General features: G+C 38.1%; 1 protein-coding gene across 2 annotated transcripts in view; it reads left to right on the top strand.

The window, feature by feature from the left end:
• The first annotated feature begins 12,670 nt into the window (after positions 1-12,670).
• Positions 12,671-22,688, top strand: part of LOC5566347 (guanylate cyclase 32E) — a 61,895-nt gene continuing 51,877 nt past the window's right edge. Inside the window, exon 1 of one of the 2 annotated variants that reach the window (XM_021845079.1) lies at positions 12,671-12,784. The gene's annotated coding sequence lies outside the window, so the exon portion shown is untranslated. Of the gene's footprint in view, positions 12,830-22,688 lie in introns of both variants that reach the window. The other variant, XM_021845078.1, reaches the window with a different exon arrangement.

Here is a 22,688-nt window from a genome sequence, read left to right as displayed (position 1 = left end):
AGAGTGTGTAGCAATATGCACCGCTCTTTCTCACACTGAGGAAAATGCCAACACTGCTTGCATTCTCAAATCGCTTATTCAATATTACTCAAGATTAGGCCCCTTCTCATTGTTCAACCCCGGGTGATGAGAAAGCGGACTCTCTGGTTTTGTAGCAGAGGCGCTAACGAATGCGATATTTTTTAATTTTGCCTGCCAAGACACCTTGTTTATTGCTAACAACAAACAACAAACAACAGAAATAGAAAGACGGACAAATAGGTAGATAGCTGCATTCTATATTCCAATAGGTGTTGAATGGTTTAAGGGTTTGAACATGTCTTAATTTTATTCGTGTCGTGAGTTGGTTTTTATCCTATCACTATTCGTATAACGCGCATAGAGTAGTGTTTGATCCGTTGAATCCGTTGAATGCTCCTTTGAGGGCGAGCTTCGGAATCCGGATCACGCGATCCGCGATTTCGGAAGAAAAAAACGAAAACAAAGTGCGAGTGAAGAAAAAAAGAATCGACGCGTCAGTGGTGATTGATCCGTTGAATCTGTTGCATGCTCCTTTGAGGGCGAGCGACGGGATCCGGATCATTTGTGTTCGGATCGCGTTTTTCGGAAGAAAAAAACTAAACAAAGTGTGCAGGTGAAAAAAGAATCGACGCGTCAGTAGTGTTTGATCCGTTGCATGCTCCTCTGAGGGCGAGCTTCGGAATCCGGATCACGCGATCCACGATTTCGGAAGAAAAAAACGAAAACAAAGTGCGGGTGAAAAAAAAAAGAAAAAAAAAAAGAATCGACGCGTCAGTAGTGTTTGATCCGTTGAATCTGTTGCATGCTCCTTTGAGGGCGAGCGCCGGAATCCGGATCCATTGTGTCCGGATCGCGTTTTTTGGAAGAAAAAACGAAAACAAAGTGCGGAGTTCTGTTTGATTTTCCGACCTTGACGCTTGCTCCTGCGGGAGCGAGTGACGAGGGCAGGATCAAACATGTCGCGCGTCGGTCGAGTAAAGTGAATAAGTGCCGAGATCGGTTAGTTCCGTTTGATCTTTCGACCTTGACGCTTGCTTCTGCGGGAGCGAGTGACGAGGGCAGGGTCAAACATATGTGCAGTGCGTCAAGAAAGCCCGAGCAGTCGTCAGTTGTTTTCCCTCTCGGGTCGTGCGTCTATTTTCTCTGAGTGCTTTTATATAGCCGAGCAAACGAGTTAAGCTGAAAGTGGATTGTTGCTGCTCAGTCAAGGATGACGGATCAATTGGTGAGCTCGTTTCATGCTACTATTTCTAATCTATAAAATATGTATGACTGCACATTTGATCGTTACAATGGTGGGACGTAAATTTGATTTTTCAACAAACTATGAATGGTTCGTCACTGTGAGTGTCGACACAAACTCTGATTTATTAATTTTTTATGTTTAACATTTTTTTATTTTCAGAACACCCCTTTTTTACCTTTATTTTTGTAATTAAAAAAAACATTGAGTGGTTCGACACTACAAGTGTAGACTTGCGAAAGGTCACTTTATTCAACAAACTTTGGATGGTTCACCACTGTAAGTGTCGGCATAAGAATAAGAGTGTTCTATGATGTTCCAGCCAATCGAGTTTTTTGTTTCTTTTCAAATAAGTACAATATAATAACACATGCTTTCGTCCTGACAGCTGTAGGAATGTTACATTTAGGTATTTGTTCAACAAACTTTGAATGGTTCGTCACCTCAAGTGTCGGCATAATCTTCCTCTACATAGAAATTGTTCATATCAAATGAAAATATTATATTTTCATAAAAGCATATTTATATTTGACAAATAACTATTTATCATGGTCTAATCACTTATCAAAGTGAATCCTGTGACCCAACGATCCTCGCCATTAACAAACATCCCTCCCAGTAACCTTTGTGGAGATGCAGAGGCAAACACGGTCTACAAATAGCAAAGGTTACACACTAACATTCCTTCCCTAAATCCCACCTGACTGCAAGGACGTGGCCGGCGCCGTTATTGACCTTGTATAAATAGAGGCACTGAATTATGCACACTGAAGAAGATTATGGCCAATCCCAGCCAAACTTCTAGTTGATTCTTTGTGCATTTTCACTGACTTCGGTCAATCACGGAATAGCAACCATTGATATGTGTAGTCAGTCTAAGCTAAGCTAAGCTAAGCTAAGCTATCACTATTCGTATAACGCGCATATTCACTTGGACTCTCGAAAACAATCTTTAGCGAGGTTTGCTAGTATGTATATTGAAGATGTCTAAAAACAATGTATATTCATAAAAATTCTCTATTTACCCGAAATTTAGAAAATCCCGCTAAATGCTGCGACATTAGTCGAATCTGGAGAACTACAGTACAACTACAGTAACTGCAGAAGATTAAAGGATTTGGCGTTTTTTTTTGATTCCGGAAACCTATTAGGAAAGTGTTCGTGGTCCTTGATTTGGAGTACATCTAAAAAGAGGATCGATGAAGACAGATAACCCTTCATTAAGCGACAGTGTAGAAATGTCCTTCCCCTATGCAAGTTCCCCTATGCGAGGCCCTCGTTATCAAAACGGAAGAAGCGAATTACGTCGAGGATCTGAAGGCGATGCGAAGCACGGAGAAGTTATCGCCATTGGGCGCAGATGTGCGGACTATCATTGGTGAAATGATCCTAGTCTTAAAGAAGGATGCCAAGCAAAAGGGTGCAGTCTATAAGCAATTGGCACAAGAAGTACTTGGCGACCAGGTTGATGTAAGATTCCTGACTGCAGAAGCGACTCTCCAGTGTAAAAATCTGGATGAGGTCACCGATGTAGCGGAGGTCTCGGCTACCCTCAAAGAGCAGTGTGACATCGACGTAGCCAGTAAGGCCATCCACCTTAGAAAGGGCCCGCAAGGCACCCAGGGGGCGGCGATCAGGCTGCCGGTTGCAGAGACCAACAAACCGAAGAACTTGGGCATACTCAAGCTAGGCTGGTCGGTTTGCCGACTGAGCATACAACAGCATCCTGAAAATTGCTTCAAGTGTTTCGGGAAGGGCCATAAGTCGTGGAATTGCAATGGTCCCACAAAAGTAAGATGTGCAGAAAATGCGGCACCGAATGCCATAGGGCAAGCGATTGTAAGCAAATCGCTAAGTGCTTAATAAGTGTAGATAGAGCAGACAACGGACACTTAACGGGAGAACCCAAATGTCCGGGCACAAGCGAAGTATCAAAGCAGCCAAAACGGAAGTAACACACTTGAATTTAAACCACTGTGATGCAGCCCAGCAGCTGCTTTGGCAGTCAGTCTCGGAAACGAAGATCGACGTGCTGCTACTATCGGACCCATACCGCATACCAGCCATAATCGGGAACTGGGTGGCTAATAGGTCTCAACAGCTAACAGCTATAGGGACGACAGGACGATCCAAGAAGTACGGTCAACTTCCCTAACTCGTTATTTTGCATCTCGATATCGAGTAAGAGAACCATAGTAAAAGTTGGTTTTCATGGCTACCTCGATGGTCCCTTGGATCGCAGTTGTACTGATTTTGTTGTTTCTCCCTTCAATATCGAGTTATGGAGAGTTGACTGTAGTCTTTATCTGAAATGACGCTTTTGCGATAGCAAAAATCAACGGCGTATTCTATTGGAGTTGTTACGCGCTCTCAAGGTGGTCGATTGAGGAATTTTCCCGCATGGTCGACAGGATGATAGCCGATCTAGCTAATCGGCAGCCAGTTGTGATAGCTGGTGACTTAAATGCATGGGCAGTGGAGGGAGAAACCGCAGCGCCAACCAAAGAGGCCAACTATTTTGCAATCCCTGACCGCATTAAAAGGCATGCGTGGCGCTATCCATACTAAGGTGTGGATGACCACTCTAGTCAAAAGCGCTTAGAACGAACAGAAACCTAAAGTGGTTGGAAAGCACGTACAGGATCATGTGCTTAAGAGTAACAAGCACATACCGAACGGTATCTAAAGAGGTCGTGTGCATCATCATAACCGGGATGACGCCCATCGGGCTCATCATCAAGAAAGATGTTTAATGATCCAATCAAAGAGGTACCAGAGGAGTTCGCAAAGCGTGTAAAGAGGCAACGCTGAGTTTTCACTATGGGAAGATAAGTTTGTACTTACATTACAGTACTAACGTGTTTGGAACATTTTTCATTTTTTTTATAGTAATTTCCATATAAACCTACATTGTCTGTGGGCCACCTTTAAATCACCACCGAAAAGGCTGAAAATTTCACTGAACACTATTTTAACGGTAAGGATGGTAAGGAAGATATGGGAGATTGGATTTTAAAACATTTTTAAATTTTAAATCGCCCTATTGTGATATGTGACAATGATGTTTCCCATGTAGATAAAATCCTGTTGAAGGTGAGAATGCAGAATACGATAATTTTAACGCAAAGTGCTGAGGACAATACCCGGTGGGCTGGTCACTTAGTGTGAAGGTTGAAAAATAAGCCGGTAATAAATAATGTTCAGTATTTAATGTTTCCATTTTGTCGAAAATACCATAAACATTACATTGAAATTTATATTTTAAATTTCATTCCATTAAACTTAGCTTACTGGTTTAAGCCATGTAAAAACATACTTACAGTCACCCCACAGTTATGGATAGCACACAGATATGGATCAGAGTTGGATTGAAACAGTAATATCTCATCAAATATAGTTGCAATTATGGAGAACACATTTTACCTTTGTGAACCATAAATCTGTACAGCATTGCAATAAATTACAATATGCTTAAGCTTATTTTTCCCGACCGTAGGAAATAAAACGTCAACCGTATTCCCCGAAGCGTTGATTCATAACTGTGGGGCATTGACCACCATACCACAGTTATGAATCAAAGATAAGACGATTCCGAAACAAACGTCAAAACTTATGCTTTCACTAACACACCATTCATTTCCCTCGCAGATAAATTGCATTTATAGTGTTCTGATCAGTGAATCAATTGTCACCCAACCCGCAGCAACAAAGATATTGTCACCTCCTATTCTTGTTGTAATCATTTTATTCCGCAACATGAGTTTATCATCACTTGAACAGAATATGTCAAAGATCGATCACCATGTGCTCAGAGATTTTCTGGGCTTAGCATTGCCATTTTCGAGAACTTTCTTCGTGTTGGTGAACATTGACACATTATCAAACAGCATCCATAAAACAAATTTGGTTTTGTGTTTAAAATAAATGATTAATCGCGAGTTGAAGAGGTTGCAACAATATTGCTCTCTGTGATTGTCATGACAATTTTGCTTTTGATTGTGTCCTTATCCGCAACAGTTGCGACAAACTGTTGTGAACAAGCTTGCTTTGTTGTTTGTCTTTCGTCTATATTGATGATAATTTGATTCACTGGTTCTGATCCACAATATGAGTCGATTTGATCCATAATAGGGATCCTCCTCTCCCACTGATTCACATCTGTGGGGTGGACATCGTTTGAAATTTCTGTCAAAATCGACACTTTTTCGTAAAGAACTGCGAATTTTGAGGTGTATTCTCAAAAACAACTACACAGCAAAAAAATCTTAAATTTACATGTCACGTAAACTTTCATGTTTGTCATGTGAATCGAATTATCATTTGACTTTAAACGATAAATAATGTAAACTGCCTCATTGCATTCAGAAATGCTTGCAAACTTGAGTGAAACTGAAACATTTCATGATCTTGCATCCAACATTCGCCAATGTTGCATGATTTCTTGTATCTTGAAAGTGAAATTGAAAACAAGATCGCTCAGCTTACATGATTCCACGTTGAATATTCTGCCAAAAATAATGCACATGGATGGATCGACGGCGTGTCATTCCATGTGCATTATTTATGATTGAATTTTCAGCGGGAAAATCATGTAAATCGAGCCGTTTCGCAAGCAACATTCTTTGAGAGAAGGCGTTTCACGTTCAATATTAAGGAATTTGGTAACAATGTTGTATATAATGGATGTGTTTATAGGTTTTATCATTGAATAATACATGAGAGATGGCTTTACATGATTGAAACTAAAATAAAGTTACGTGTAAATCTAAGATTTTTTTGGTGTGTATATTCTGCAGTGTCAGGGAGGTAATTTTGTTTTGTACAGCGTCACCATGATTTTTAATCATATGTTGTTCTGAAAAATGACCCTTAGTTGATCCATAACTGTGGGGTGACTGTAAAACACTCTTGTAAGTTAAGCCAGTTGTATATATTTTTCATTGTTCTGAAGACGAAGGTAATAAATGTATATAAATGAATAAAAGAATAAGTGACGAACTATCGCAGTAATCGCAGAAATTAGTGTATATAAGCGCTTACAGGGGCTCTCCTTAGCCGAATGGTTAGAGTCCGTTGCTACAAAGCAAAGCCATGCTGAAGGTGTCTGGGTTCAATTCCCGGTCGGTCCAGGATCTTTTCTTAATGGAAAATTCCTTGACATCCCTGGGCATAGAGTATCATCGTAGCTGCCACACGATGTTCGAATGCAAAAATGGCAATATTGGCAAAGAAATCTCTCAGTTAATGACTGTGCTCATAAAAACACTAAGCTGACATGCAGGCTCTGTTCCAGGGGGACGTAATGCCAAGAAGAAAAAGAGAAGACATGTGGTTCATGCGCTATCAACTGGTGGATCTTGTGAAGCATGTGGTGCATGCCGGCATTCGTGTTTTCTACGGAATTGACGGACCCCTCAGAGGCAGAAAATAATTCACTTCAACCCGGTGAAGCTAATCAGCACTTGGTAACAAATAATAATGACAATTCACCATATGGTTTAACAGACTTAAATAACGAACTACCAATAATTTCTTCTGAAACACAGCCAACTGAAATTTTAATCTATTGTCAGAACTTTAATCGCATGAGAAGTGCTTTTAAAATTAATGAAATTCATAAAAATATACTAAGTTCTTCTTCTTTCTGGCGTAACGTCCCTACTGGGACAGAGCCTGCTACTCAGCTTAGTGTTCTTATGAGCACTTCCACAGTTATTAACTGAGAGCTTACTTTGCCAATGACCATTTTTGCATGTGTATATCGTGTGGCAGGTACGAAGATACTCTATGCCCTGGGAATTGAGAAAATTTCCAACCCGAAAAGATCCTCGACCGGTGGGATTCGAACCCACGACCCTCAGCTTGGTCTTGCTGAATAGCTGCGCGTTTACCGCTACGGCTATCTGGGACTAAGTTCATCGTACTCAATTATTTTGAGCATGAGCATGAGCATGAGCATATATGACCGTACAATTCGTAGTTGCTACTCCGTGATTGACTAGAGCAATCGAAGTTGCACAGGGAATCAATGAATGGGGCTTGGGATTAGCTAACCATTCTTCAATGTGCACAAATCGAGAGCTCAAATTTTAAAAGTCAATAACGGCGCCGGCCACGTCCTTACGGTCATCGGGGAAGGGAAGGAATGTTAGCTAGACAACCGTTGTTACTAGAGACCGAAGAATCTTCTGCATCTCCACAGTTGTCATGGAAAGGATATTGGGTTAGTGGGATAAGGTAAAGATCTGGGAGTCACCAGCGATTGGTGATGCGATCCATGATACATTCACGCCTAACCCGTTTAACGCCACTGTTTATTCATGCCGCGCGAGCGACGTGCAACACGATTGATCCTGCTCACATCACCAGCCCCCGCAGGAGCAAGCAACGCGAGCAAAGGATCAAACACTACTGACCCTATCCGCGAATCACGCCACTATTTATCCATGCCGCGCGAGCGACGCGCAACACGATTGATCCTGCTCACATCACCCGCCCCCGCAGGAGCAAGCAACGCGAGCAGTAGATCAAACACTACTGACCCTATCCGCGAATCACGCCACTATTTATCTATGCCGCGCGAGCGACGCGCAACACGATTGATCCTGCTCACATCACCCGCCCCCGCAGGAACAAGCAACGCGAGTAGTAGATCAAACACTACTGACCCTATCCGCGAATCACGCCACTATTTATTCATGCCACGCGAGCGACGCGCAACACGATTGATCCTGCTCACATCACCCGCCCCCGCAGGAACAAGCAACGCGAGCAGTAGATCAAACACTACTGACCCTATCCGCGAATCACGCCACTATTTATCCATGCCGCGCGAGCGACGCGCAACACGATTGATCCTGCTCACATCACCCGCCCCCGCAGGAACAAGCAACGCGAGAAGTAGATCAAACACTACTGACCCTATCCGCGAATCACGCCACTATTTATTCATGCCACGCGAGCGACGCGCAACACGATTGATCCTGCTCACATCACCCGCCCCCGCAGGAACAAGCAACGCGAGCAGTAGATCAAACACTACTGACCCTATCCGCGAATCACGCCACTATTTATCCATGCCGCGCGAGCGACGCGCAACACGATTGATCCTGCTCACATCACCCGCCCCCGCAGGAACAAGCAACGCGAGAAGTAGATCAAACACTACTGACCCTATCCACGAATCACGCCACTATTTATTCATGCCACGCGAGCGACGCGCAACACGATTGATCCTGCTCACATCACCCGCCCCCGCAGGAACAAGCAACGCGAGCAGTAGATCAAACACTACTGACCCTATCCGCGAATCACGCCACTATTTATCCATGCCGCGCGAGCGACGCGCAACACGATTGATCCTGCTCACATCACCCGCCCCCGCAGGAACAAGCAACGCGAGAAGTAGATCAAACACTACTGACCCTATCCGCGAATCACGCCACTATTTATTCATGCCACGCGAGCGACGCGCAACACGATTGATCCTGCTCACATCACCCGCCCCCGCAGGAACAAGCAACGCGAGCAGTAGATCAAACACTACTGACCCTATCCGCGAATCACGCCACTATTTATCCATGCCGCGCGAGCGACGCGCAACACGATTGATCCTGCTCACATCACCCGCCCCCGCAGGAACAAGCAACGCGAGTAGTAGATCAAACACTACTCAGTTCATCGTACTCAATTATTTTGGGAACAGAAACAAGTTGGAATGATGATGTGAAAAGTGAAGAAATTTTTGGTAGCAATTACAACGTATTTCGCAATGATCGTGACATACTTTTGACACAAAGAAGATCGGGCGGAGGAATCGTCGTTGCAATATCATCAAATTTCAGTTCTGAAATCATTGATTCACCTAAATTTAAAGAATTTGAGCATGTGTGGGTTAAATCAAATATTGGTAATGAAACTCATATTTTTGTATCAGTTTACTTTCCCCCAGATCAGGCTTGTAAGTCAACATACGAGAGTTTTTTCCTGATAGCAGAAGAAATCATAACTCAACTTCCTCCCGAAAACAAGGTGCATATTTATGGCGATTTCAATCAACGTAATGCAGATTTCATTCCTGATTTTAAAAAAGGAGAGTATTCTACTCCCTGTTGTTGGCGATAACGAAACTTTGCAATTTATTTTTGACAAAACTGCATCCTTAGGCCTTAATCAAATAAATCACGTAAAAAATAAACAAAACTGTTACCTAGATTTTTTAATGACAAATATGCATGAATTATGGAAAAATGAAGCGTTTCACTCGGCAATAAAATATTCTATGTTTATGCATATTTATCATACTCCTCACGAATATGTGTATGAGAATATTTTCGATTATAGTAGAGCCAATTATACTAATATTAGATTAAAATTAGATAACGCAAATTGGCAATCTGTTTTGAGAAATCAAAATAATATTGAATGTGCAATAGAGATCTTTTACAATTTATTGTGGGAAACCTTTAGGGAGGAAGTACCTGTTAAGAAGAGACGAAGGAATCACAACTCAATAAATCCAATTTGGTTCAACAAGCAAATCATAAATTTGAAAAATCGAAAACAAAAAGCTCACAAAGTTTACAGAAGATATAAAAAACCAAACGATTTAGAAAAATATTTGGTTATTTGCGACCAACTCAATTTAGCCATTTCTACAGCACTTACCGAGTACAACATAAGAACTGAAAATGAAATAAAGTCATGTCCAAAGAATTTTTTCAGTTACGTTAAAACTAAACTCAAATCGTGCAACTTTCCATCAACAATGACTTTGGATGAAAAAGTAGGAAATAATTCTGAAGATATATGCAATCTTTTCGCAAATTTTTTTCAAGAAAATTATTCAACATTTTCGGAAAACGATCGAGATTATTCTTTCTTTTCACATTTTGCTGACATTCCGAGTGATGTTGGCGTTAATTCTATAAATGTTCAAGACATTTTGTTTGGTCTTAAAAATTTGGACGCCACTACAGGATCAGGGCCAGATGAAATTCCACCCGGATTCATAAGAAACTTAGCGACTGAACTCACAACTCCATTATCTTGGTTATTCAATATGTCTCTTCAAACTGGTCAATTTCCAAAGGTATGGAAAAAAATCATTCCTCATACCAATATATAATTCTGGTAAGAAATCGGACATTCGAAATTATCGCGGTATTGCTATTATGTCATGCATTCCAAAACTTTTCGAGTCAATTGTAAACAAAAATATGTTTGCCCAAATAAAAAATCGTATAACAAACGCTCAACACGGCTTTTTAAAAGGTCGTTCGACCACTACGAACCTTCTGGAATTTGTAAGTTACTCACTGAGTGCAATGGATAAAGGTTACTTCGTAGAAGCTCTTTACACTGACTTTAGCAAAGCATTTGATAAACTTGACATTCCAATGTTGACTTTCAAGCTTGAAAAAATGGGAATCGAAATGAGTCTCCTTAAGTGGATCAAGTCCTATTTAAACGACCGTCAGCAAATAGTAAAATTCAATGGGAAAAGATCAAATCCAATACATGTTACATCTGGAGTACCTCAAGGCTCACACTTAGGCCCTCTTCTTTTTATTTTATATGTTAATGACGTTTCTTATATTCTAAACAAACTGAGGGTCCTTATATATGCTGACGACATGAAGCTATTTTTAGAAATAAAGAATGATGACGATCATAATGTTTTTAAGAATGAGATACAAATTTTCTACACGTGGTGGTGCAAAAGTTTATTGGAATTGAATATAAAGAAATGTAACCTCATAAGTAATAGCAGAAAACGAACCACACCAAATATGTCTATTGTTTTAGGAATCGAACATGTAAATAAATGTGATAAAATAAGAGACTTAGGAGTTATCTTAGACTCAAAACTATCATTTGTAGATCACTATAATGCAATAATTCATAGAGCAGGAAATATGCTCAATTTCATAAAACGATTTGGCCAACACTTTCGTGATCCTTACACATTAAAAATACTTCATGTTGCATATGTAAGATCAATATTAGAATATTGTAGTATTGTTTGGTCACCTTACACAAAAAAAAACATGAAGAACGCATAGAATCGATACAAAAGCAGTTTTTATTATACGCACTACGTAATTTAGGCTGGTCCGTACTTCCTCTACCATCATATGAATCACCATGCATGCTTATCAATATGAAATCACTGAAAGTGCGTCGTGATTATGCTATGGTTTCTTTTGTTAACGATATTGTTTCACAGCGCATTGATTCTGCTGATATACTTTCAAAACTGAATTTTTATACTCCAACTCGTCACTTGCGCAATCGTTACTTGTTTACAGTAGGTCATCATCGCATGAATTACGCTAAATTTAGTCCGTTGAATCAGATGATGACTATATATAATCAGCATTGTGAAATGATTGATGTTAACATGTCTCGAACAAAACTGAAAAAATACTTTTTTGATATACAAAACAATAGTAACTGAGGAATGTATTATGAATCGAGTATACTCAACAAATTTATAATATATAAACACATAGATATTAAGAACACAATGTAATTTAGAATGGTCTACAAAATGCTTGACGTCAAAATAAATAAATAAATAAATAAATATTATCCGCATTATCAAAGATACCTCGTTTTACGTTATCCCTTTTCCATTAGGCCCATCAATAAATGTCCTCCCATTTTTATGCTTTGCTTTCACACCCTTCTGGTGTTCATCGTAATGCTGGTTCCAACTTTTAATCCCTCACGTTCTACCGTCCAAGATTCATCCTCTTTTATCCCGATGAATTTTGTCCAAAGTGTTTTCTAAATGTGACACAGTTGCTTCATTTCATCACTCTCCAACTCTTCTCACGTCCCTTATTTTATTTCAGACCATGCATGGCAAACACGCTTTTGGTTTGATTTCAATTTTACATTTTCCTATTCTTCTCTTCAGCTCATTCAATCCAATGGCCAAACTTCAAATTGCAATTCACCATTTCAGAACAGAAGCATCTACTAGTGGTATATTTCCGAGAATTGAAGCTAAGAAAGTTGTTTTTTCCGTACCTCCGTAATATCTAGTGTAATTTGATAATTTGCTTACGTTATCTCCATGCAACTTATAATTTAACGATCCAACCGTCGTTAGAAGGCGCGTGCGGTTCCAACTGTTTGCAAACAATATTTCGGGTGAAGTAGGTAACTGAATTACAGCCACGTGCGTTTTCGCCGATTGTCGGCAGGATTGAGAGTCGGACTGCGGAGAGCAGCATTATCTCCATGGAGAGACTGAGAGAACGGCAAACATGTGCGTAATTCCACCAACTCAGGATAGCTACAACATGTTGTTACTTCTTTACCTACAGGAAAAGCACGCTGGTATACTTCGGCTCAGTGGAAAACTATATAAAAGCAACAAGTATCGGATGCAATCCTGTCAGTCTTCCTACGGAAGTGAACCGGGATCGAGCGAGCAAAACGGCGGAAACAGTTTGTCAATTACCTTCCAACGGTTTTCCAGTGCCATGTGAGCTGGCAGTGTGTGCAATAGTGAGTGGTGTTCTGAATGGAGGATACAAAAAAATCCTCTTTGACGTAAGCGAAAGTGAAATTGCGGCGCCTTGTTGGCATAGTTTAGAGTTTCCAATAATTTTCCAATTATGTTTGATTAATGACTGTGTGGCAATTGCATATTTTTGCCGTCGGAACCAATAAAAAAGTGACGGTATTTTATATATCTATAAAACAAGTGACAGTATTTTATGTATCTGTAAGGATTAATTAAAAGTAAGTGACGAGATCAGTTGGTGTTGAATTGCAACAGGTTGAATGCTGGCGGAAGCGATTGCAACCGCGATTCGTTCAGGAAACTGTTTTGTATGCTGCAGTGGTGACGAAACTGGATTATTGCATGAAGTGAAATAAAAGTGAGACGATAGCCAACGGTGTATCGAGCGTACAATGTATGCTGTGAAAAAGGATTTAATAAATAGAAGTTTTGTGCGTCAATTAGAAAAGAAGAATAATCTAAATCGACCAGGATAATTTTATATGAGTTTTTGAAGAACATTTGATAAATCATTAAACTGTTGAAATTCATTTTCTGCTTTAGGAAATAACTAGACCGGTTTGGATTTCCACGACAAATATGTACTCTTGTGATCCTCGGTGTGTATAAAACTAAAGCAGTTTCAGCCAAAAAAGTTTCTAAACAGGTAAAAGTGTTGATTTATATCAAAGTGAATCCAATATCACGGTAAAATAATAAACATCGCCTTACTCACTTTAACGACAAATGAGGCAAAATTTCAGAGCACGAAATGCTTTTAAAGAATATGAAGGATTGATATGCTATCGGCACCATCTTCTTTTCAATTTAAAATTTTAAGCCAAAGTGGTCCAGTAGTGTTAATTTAGCTAATTTTGTGTCCGATGTACAGTCACAATATTTTCTATTTAAATACCGTCGTTGGAGGTGATATCTACTCCTGTAATGTTTAGCAATTTTTCTTTCCTCAGTAAAATCTGAAACATTACATTCATTTATTATCTCTAGGGGTAAGGGAGTACTATCATCCTATTTTGGAAAAATTAAAGCATGCTATTATTAATATTTTGTTAACAGCATTATACATTTTATTTGCCTTAGCAGTGCAGGGTTTCTACCGGTGAATTAAATCTTCTTTCTTCTAAAAAAAAGCAATATTTGTTTGTTTAAAGTCAAACGCATTTTCTTAAGACAAAATTTTGATCTTCTGTTAATAAGTTGATGCAGACATTTTGTATAATTGTTACATTTGGCGTAAATGCCTTAAATGTGGTTTTTAATATCATCTGTCAAAATTTTTGAAACCCCTCTTATCGTGTCTACTGCCATATCATCTTTAAGGTCTCAAATAAAGTGTTTTTGGTTCATGTGGAAATATTATAAGTTGTGTTTTGGAAACATTAAGAGAATTCTTCCATTTTTGCAATCTACTACAGATGACTCGAAGGCATCGTCCTCTGACGGAGAGGTCTGTGTCATCCACATACAAAGACTTTTAACATTCCTATTTAAGGTATCACAGGTCCCTCGCATCTATACATATTTCACAATATAGGCCCCAAAATACTACCTTGAGGAACACGAGCTATTACAACAAGTCTTTCAGACTTGAAAAACTGTAAATTATCCTGAAGTGTATAATATAGCCAACAATTTTGTGTTGTTCAAACAATATATGTTGAAAAATTATAGATTTTGTAGTTTCACAATCAAACCTTCAATCCATACACTGTCGAATACTTTTCCTATGTATAAAAGAGCAAGAAGAGTTTTTTTTAATTTCTTTATTAGTATCATTTCAAACATTTCATTCATTTCTTATATCCAAGTGTTATGTGTTGGACAATACTATCATCCTTATTTGGTAAAAATAAATTAAGCTTTTATTAACAACATATTATATTTCATTTGCCGAAGCAGTTCAGAATTTTTACAGTTGAGTTGATTTCACCTAGTTATGAGAGAGACAGAAATGCTTTCAATTTACTTAACCTACTTTCACCTAAATATATACAGGTATGTTCCGTTTTTATCAACACGATCAGCAAATTTCAGTTGATAAAAATGAAATATTTTTCTTAGACAAAATATTTTACAAATTTTCAAAGAAAATTGCAGATTTGTCACATTTTCATCATATAAATGCACAGTATTGATGTTTAGGAGCAGTGAGGGGCATTCAGATTGTCCATTCGTATAGGTTCGTAATGAAAGTTGTTTGCAGACTCCTATGAATCAATATGATTTTGTAATAAATCATTAATAGTTTTAGTTTTCTTGTTATAAGAATTTCAATAAATGAAATATGGAATATTAAAACGATAATCACATAAATGTCGTTAGCATCATAAGGTGCGTCATATTTGTAAAAATAACTACAAGGAAGGGGATCAAGCTGAGCATTGTTTTTATAAGAAAGATTGAACAAGAAAGAACTTATTTTTCTACTGTTCATTCTCATTCTTCTTTATAGCATTACATCCCAACTGAGCCTTCTTTTCAGCTTAAACACTTCCGCAGTTATCAACTGAGAGCTTTTTTAGTTACGGTTTTCTGTGCTTTGAATTGCCAAAATGTTATCATTAAAATGATTGTGGTGATCTTTCCTCTAAAGTAATTACTACAAACTTCGACAGGGATGCACTAATCGCCAACCAAGAACAGCGGTACTATCACCTTTTAGGTTTACGTTAGATTACCAATAGACTGGCAATAAACTAAACTAAAATTCTAGTTTTTTTTTGTTAAGTTTAAATCCCAGCTCCATCAAACTTCGTTTCGCCATCAAGTAGGCTGCTGAAAAATGGCATTCGATCTTCCATACAAAATGACAGATGAGTTTGTAGTTGTATTTCCAGTTATTCCAGAGAATTTTCTAAATCGTTTCTTTCACTTAGATATGTCGGAACACTTGACCAATGCAACAGTGAAATAATCATATAAGTATATTAGCCCATTCTTAAGCCATTTCGAGATATACAAACACGAAAGTGTACGAATTCTAGAACAAGCATCACAAAATTAGAACTTTTTGTTAAGAAATTGTTTTGTGGAGTTTTATGAAAAACCGTATGGCTGTTAGTATAAGACTTCTAATTAACCGTTTAGTCTTCATGTGGGGAAGGGTTTCATGTCTGCTCAACGATCAAGATCCCAGCAAATCTGGAATTGCTAGGTGCGTGATGTGGAAACGTCCAGTATCAACAGTTTCGAACATTGTCAGCCATTTCAGCCCTTTACCCTTTTCCTCGATGCCAACTTATTGTATGGATATTCTAAATTTTTCTATAGTTAGGTTAGTTTTGCTTAGTTTTGCTGGACCTCTTCCCCTATCCCTTGGAACATGATCTAATCAATGGCTGGCTGTTTGCCATAATTTGTGCCATAATTAATACCTGAGACGAGACTCGCGAAGACGGTCTTCTTTTTTTGTGATTGCTGAGTTTTTTTTCTTATTCCACTTTGTGTTTATACTAATTATGCGCATGCTGCTCAAAACCTCACATGAACCTCTCAGCAAAAAATGATTGAGTTTGCATCACATCGAATCATAAATAGCCGTATGAGTGAAATATCACGCCAGCAAACGTAGCAGACATTAGAAATAATTAATCTTCTGCTTAGATTTATCTGCAACTTTGGAAAACACTGCTCCACCGACTGAGGTTTTTTATAACAGTTTACTTTGAGCACAATACTTTTCACTTTTTCAGCCATGAAAACAGTGGGCTGCATTTGACGTTTCGTGAGAGGGGAATCTGGGCTGCATATGACGTTGATATTTTTCCTCTTCGCGAGTCTCTCTCAGATTAATACTATGTAGTTTGAGACATAGAAGATAATGTCCAAAATATGACGGGGTCGATAGTCTTATCAAAAATAAAATAAACTCGATCATGTCTCTTGCCGTTGCCCAACATTCTTGAGTGCATTCCCAAGTGCATCCCTTATAAAAAAGAACTGAACGTATATGGGATCGTCCTGGGAGGGAGGCACCGATACTACACACGAGATATGACACAAATTTATTTCGAACTGCAAGAAAACTCCAGCTTGCCAACGGCAATCAAGGTAGACTTGATGAAAATCGCTTGTTTTCTTTTGTTGTGTTCCTTCAATCGTTTTGGACAAACATGGAAAAAGGGCCAAAGTTTTCTATGCATTTCATTTTCGTTTTTATTGGAAAAAGTAAAATGATGCGTATTTAAATACTTTATATTCAATCAGAATAAAAGGTGCTATGGTGACATTACTTTTGAACAAGCAAATATAGCTTTTCAATCGAATTTTGTCACATTTGATAAAATGCAAAAAAAAATGTTTTCATCAATTACGCGCTCTTATCACGTATTTGAGAAAAATTGTAGATTTATTTGTGAATAACTATTGCGTCCAGCTTTTTGTAAAGATTCTGCCAATTTTTTATCACGATGCTTCCAAGCATTCTATGAGAATATTTGCACATGTTTCAAGATGTTGAAAATGAAAGTTTTTCGCAAAAACCTAGCAAATAGAGTAAAAAGTCATGAGAAATAAACTGCTCTTATAATTCTTTTCGGATTTACATTATTTAATAAATATTTTCCACAGTATGAACATGAACTTAATAATCCTTACTAAGATCTATGTGTAGTCCCATTTTTGCCATTTCTCATAGCTCTGTAGCTGTAAAATAGGATTTTTGAAATTTGGTATTGATTTGAATAATTTACAAAATTAAATAAACATGAAATGTTTATCGGTAGTTCTATCTTCAGCTTGGTGGAATTGTCATCGGGCCAAATATAAGAAGAATCTTTAAACTCTTTACGGGCCGTATAAAATCAAGTGGCAGGCCGGATGCGGCCCGCGGGCCGTACGCGAGCCCTGCTCAAAAGTTTTCCTGCTTAACGAATGTCACTTTTCTTTGTATTTTGAAAGGAATAGCCTTCATTCTTCGTAGAGCAACGCCATGCTGTTGGTGTTTGGTTTGAATTCCCGGTCGGTCCAGGATCTCTTCGTAATGGAAATTTCCTTGACTTCCCTGGACAAGAGTATCATCGTACCTGCTACACGATATACGATGGCGAAAATGAATACATTGGCAAATAAAGCTCTCAGTTAAAAATTGTGGAAGTGCTCATAAGCTGAGAAGCAGCGTCTGTCCTAGTGGGGACATAATACCAAAGAGAAGAAGATAACACATACAGTAGGGGCCCAGATAGCTGTAGCGGTAACCGCCTAGCTATTCAGCAAGACCAAGCTGAAGGTCGTGGGTTCAAAACCCACCGGTTGAGGATAAAGGAAATTTACTTGACTTCCAAGGGCATAGAGTATTTTCGTACCTGCCACACGATATGCACATGGAAAAATGGTCAACTGGCAAAGATAGCTCTTAGTTAAAAACAATTGAAGAGCTCATAAGAACACTAAGCTGAGAAGCAGGCTCTTAGTTGGGATGTGACGTTAGAAAAAAAAATACCCATATAGAAGCTTCGCAATATTATGCATCTCTCTCTACCCGTAACGCGGATAGATCACCTTTTCGAGGTGCGTTACGGGGTAAGATCTACCAATTAGAACCCTAGTCTCATCTTGTTTGTCGGGCTAGGATAATATGTTCTGGTAATTCAAGGATTTGCGGTACAAAGTCCTTGTTACTGGCAACAGTTTCTGAAATTTAATCTATTTTACCTAGCAGACAGTTAAAGCCTCGGAGTTGGTCAGTCCCGAGACTATTAAGTACTGGTAATTCAAGGACTCACGTGAATGCTGATTACTAAACAAATTTTCTAGCTTGATACGGTTTTGCTGCTAGCACAAAGCCCCTTTTTTCTAGTATTTTCTGGGACTCAACTAAAAGCGAAACAAGGATGGGACTAGAGTTCCGTTGCATGGTCAAATATCAGTAGTACCGATTTGGTTCCTCAGAAATTAAATCGATTATGTTTGCTAAGGGGCGCGCCTTCGCTGAGATGTATGTTTCTATGAAGGGTGTAAATAGCGGGACCTTTTCATCACATTCGATTTTTATCAGTCTCTGAGGAATCAAAACAAGAACTGTACATAAATCGATGCTTCATTACCTATCAATGGAAATGGAGTAATGCGACATGCACTATACACTAAGGACACGGGTAATGCCACAATAGATCTAAATATTGGTCGCAGTGGTGCACCCGAACATAGAAAAAAAATTATGCATCTCTGTGCGTCGTATTATAAACATTTTCACTTTTAAACTACTTTAATGGTAGGCAAACGACAATGCTGCTGCATTATATACACAGTTCGAACAAAACGTGTAAATTTCTGAGACATTTAATGCACATAATTGGAGCGTGAAATGTCAAGGATATTTACATGATATGTCATGTAAACTTTAATTATATGTCATGTAATCCAGCAGAACACTGAGTGATTACATGGCATATAACATATTTTTACATGATTTCAGATTTAAATTTACATGGCGTCATGTTTACATCGTATAAATGAAGTTTACATAACGTGTACTTCATTATTTTTAACAGTGTATGCAATGATTTAATGCTCAGTGGTTACTTGGGCTATTAACTTAAATATTTGTTGTTACTGTTTCTGATGTGCGATTGGAACAACTAATAACCTGGGAGGGAGGCACAGATACTACACACGAAATATTGAAGAAAGTTTTTTCAAACTGCAAGATAACTCCAGTTTGCCAACGACAATCAAGGCAGACTTGATGCAAATCGCTAATTTTCTTTTATAGTGTACCTTCAACCTTTCTGGACTAGCATGGAAAAAGGGCCACAGTATTCTATGCATTCAACATTCATTTTTATTCGAAAACGTAAAAAAGATGGGAATTTCATTACTTTGTATTTAATCATAATGAAAGGTGTTATCGTAACATAACTTTTGAAAACTTTGAATTGATTTTCGTTTGATTTTTGTCACATTTGATGAATTGTGAAAATATGTTTTTATCAATTACGCGCTATTATCATGTTAATCCAGTGTTTAAGAACCGGGCTCACAGTGATATTTTGTGACAGCAGAATCTCGGCTCACTGTGACGTACATAAATTTCGTATCGGTGTCTCACTCCCAGCTAATAACTATCGAAAAAAAAGCTCGGAAATCTGCTGCCTGCCGAGGTTGATGACCACCAGCTAGGATACAAACTGCTCACGTGGAATAATGGCATTAAATTAATGATTTCCAATAACTGGTGGTTGTTTTTTTACTTACAATATACAAATTGGAATTTCGTACGTCTAGCATAAAGTACGTCTATCCATAATCGTGACCTTGGGCTAAAGTTTGTTGATGATGATCCATTCGGTAACTTAATGGATTTAAATTTGATTTACATTTGTGTCTTTCATTTCATAGGCCTAGAAGGTCCAGCATAAATTTGGTGTGCGGAATGGTAATAAGGTGTAAAGTCATAAAAAGATTTGTCATCACGATATAGCAGCGCTTGTTACTCTGATTTTCAATGTGGGTTCCGTTACGATATGACACGATGTGGTAGGGATTTACGCTAAAGATTTGCCATCTTATTCAGCCTTCAAAATTGATCCTACATTTTTCAAGCTTATTAATTACTATTAAAGATAATGATCATAGATAATCTTGATAGTAAAGTATTTATTCAATACATTAAAAATGTTTGGCGAATGGAGGGGGGGGGGGCATTCTTGGCCTTAGCAGTCTATATTGTAGCCAAAACAGGGTTTTGTTAACAACAAAACGTAAAATCCTCGAAAAAGATTAAATAATAACCGAGAGCGTTGGATTGAAAGACCAAACCTTGTTTTGGCTACCACATAGACTGCTAAGGCCGATAATATCCTCCCTTTCGCCAAATAAACACTGACAATCGTGATGAAATCTCAAAATAAAAATTGTTTATGTCCTTAAAATAGTGAATGTTGTTCTAATAACTAAAATGGATAACTTCAGATACCTTTTTTTTACTTTTCAAGCCAATAATTCAAATGTGATTTGAGATTTTGTCATAATGTCAGTATAGTCAAAAGAACGATTGATGAGTTTACTATAAATTATGAAATAATTGGGGAATCTAAGTTCGTTGGGTAGATTAATTGGTCATTGCTACTCAACGGACATTGCAAACAAACTTACACCCGCCGATGATGGCATCAGAAGCTGTTGTCGATTACTCTGAATTAACGGCATTAACTACTAAACCTTTGCACATAGTCGGGGCGCCGTTCTCGTACTCAATAAATCATACTGGAGATTGTTACCGTCTATGATAGAGGTTCTCAACCTTGCTTCCCAGTGCATTGAAAAGGTAAATAGGCAGCTATAAAAATAAATTTACCGAGCTGTGTTTCAACATAAACACTTAATCTTTCAATAACTTTGGATTCAAATGACAAAAAAGTTGATGTTTTATACACCTATGAATGATGATTGCAACGCCTCCACATGCTCTATCCAGTCGATCATAACGATAAACTAAAAGGTTTGGATATCTTTTGAGTTTTAAACCAGGTTTCAAATAAGTTTCAGTAATAACTGCTATATGCATGTTATAAGCTGTCAGAAAATTAAACAGCTCGTTCTATTTACCATTCAAAGAACGAGAATTCCAATTCAAAATATAACGTATGTATAACAAAAATATTACACCGATTAAGACCGCTTTAGTCTTATGGTAGTTTTGACTTCTGTAGAATTCTGATAAAATGTTTGCCTACAATTTTGATTTAATCGTCTGTCTGTGCTGTGGGGACAAATGGACCCCAAATTCAAAACGTAATATATAGCTTGACGGAATTTCAATCGATTTTCGATTTTTCTGCTGTTTTGGGAAGAAAATTTAGTTCAGTTTTATCTAGAAATATGAGAAAATTAATAACAATTGAAGGTTCATGGCGGGGAGTGGTTTTTGTGAAAAAATGTAAGAAACATAAAATTTGGAAATTTTGGACGCTTATATCTCAGAAACAGTTTTACATAAAACTATACTATACAAGGGGATTACCATCGTACCGCATACTCCACACATACTTTCTGCGGTAAAGTTTTGCAACAGAGTTAGGGCTACTATGTTGGGCATTGGGTAGATAGGGATTCCATCGCATGATTGAGTATCAAAGATAACATTATTTTCTGATCTTCAGAATTCTATAATTAAAAAAAAAACAATTTTCAAGATATTTGAAAAAAAAAAAACCATGCTTGATGTTTATACTCAGAATACAATATAGAGTAAGGTGGGGCAAAAGTTCGATCATAGTGGTATCATCAAAGTTTCCAGACAAACAATAGCAGTTGAAACAAAATAAATACCGTACAGTGAACCATCAACATAATGGCTATAATTTTGCTGAACAAACTTGTGTCAAAATATTTACTCACTTTTAGTTATAACAGTTTCAAAATTGATTGTCTTAAACGAACTTTTTCCCCACCGGTGGGGTGTTGTGGGGAGTTCGAGTCTAGTGTGGGGCAAAAGTTCGCTGGCGAAAACACAAAATATTGATACTTTTATGACAGGCATACCTTATACCAGCCGTAAACTTTTATGTTTGCCGAAAAATACACACTAAATTATCATCAAAAAATTGTCCAAAACCGAGATAATTGTAATATACCCAGAAATAGCAGTTTTTCGCAAAACTGAGTGAAAATGTAAAATTTTAGTGACATTTTCTGCTCGATCGGGAAAATTTTGCTAAATTTGAAGATAATATGTGAATTTTAGGTAATTTGAATTTTTTTCCGTGAGTTTATATATGGGTCGAACTTTTCCCCCGCTGATTCGAACTTTTTCCCCACTATGAGCTAAAAATTGTTTCGTAGCTTTTATGCAAAAACTAATACACATCAAAGCATCCTTATGATAGGCCTAGAAACGTCCTTACATATTATGCATCCGGAAGAAATCAAGACCATGACTTATTT

The sequence above is a fragment of the Aedes aegypti genome, chromosome 2, assembly GCF_002204515.2.
Source record: "Aedes aegypti strain LVP_AGWG chromosome 2, AaegL5.0 Primary Assembly, whole genome shotgun sequence".
NCBI classification, from domain to species: Eukaryota; Metazoa; Arthropoda; class Insecta; order Diptera; family Culicidae; genus Aedes; species Aedes aegypti.
Note: the sequence above shows the minus strand (reverse complement) of the source record. Positions and strands in the feature narration are given on the sequence as shown.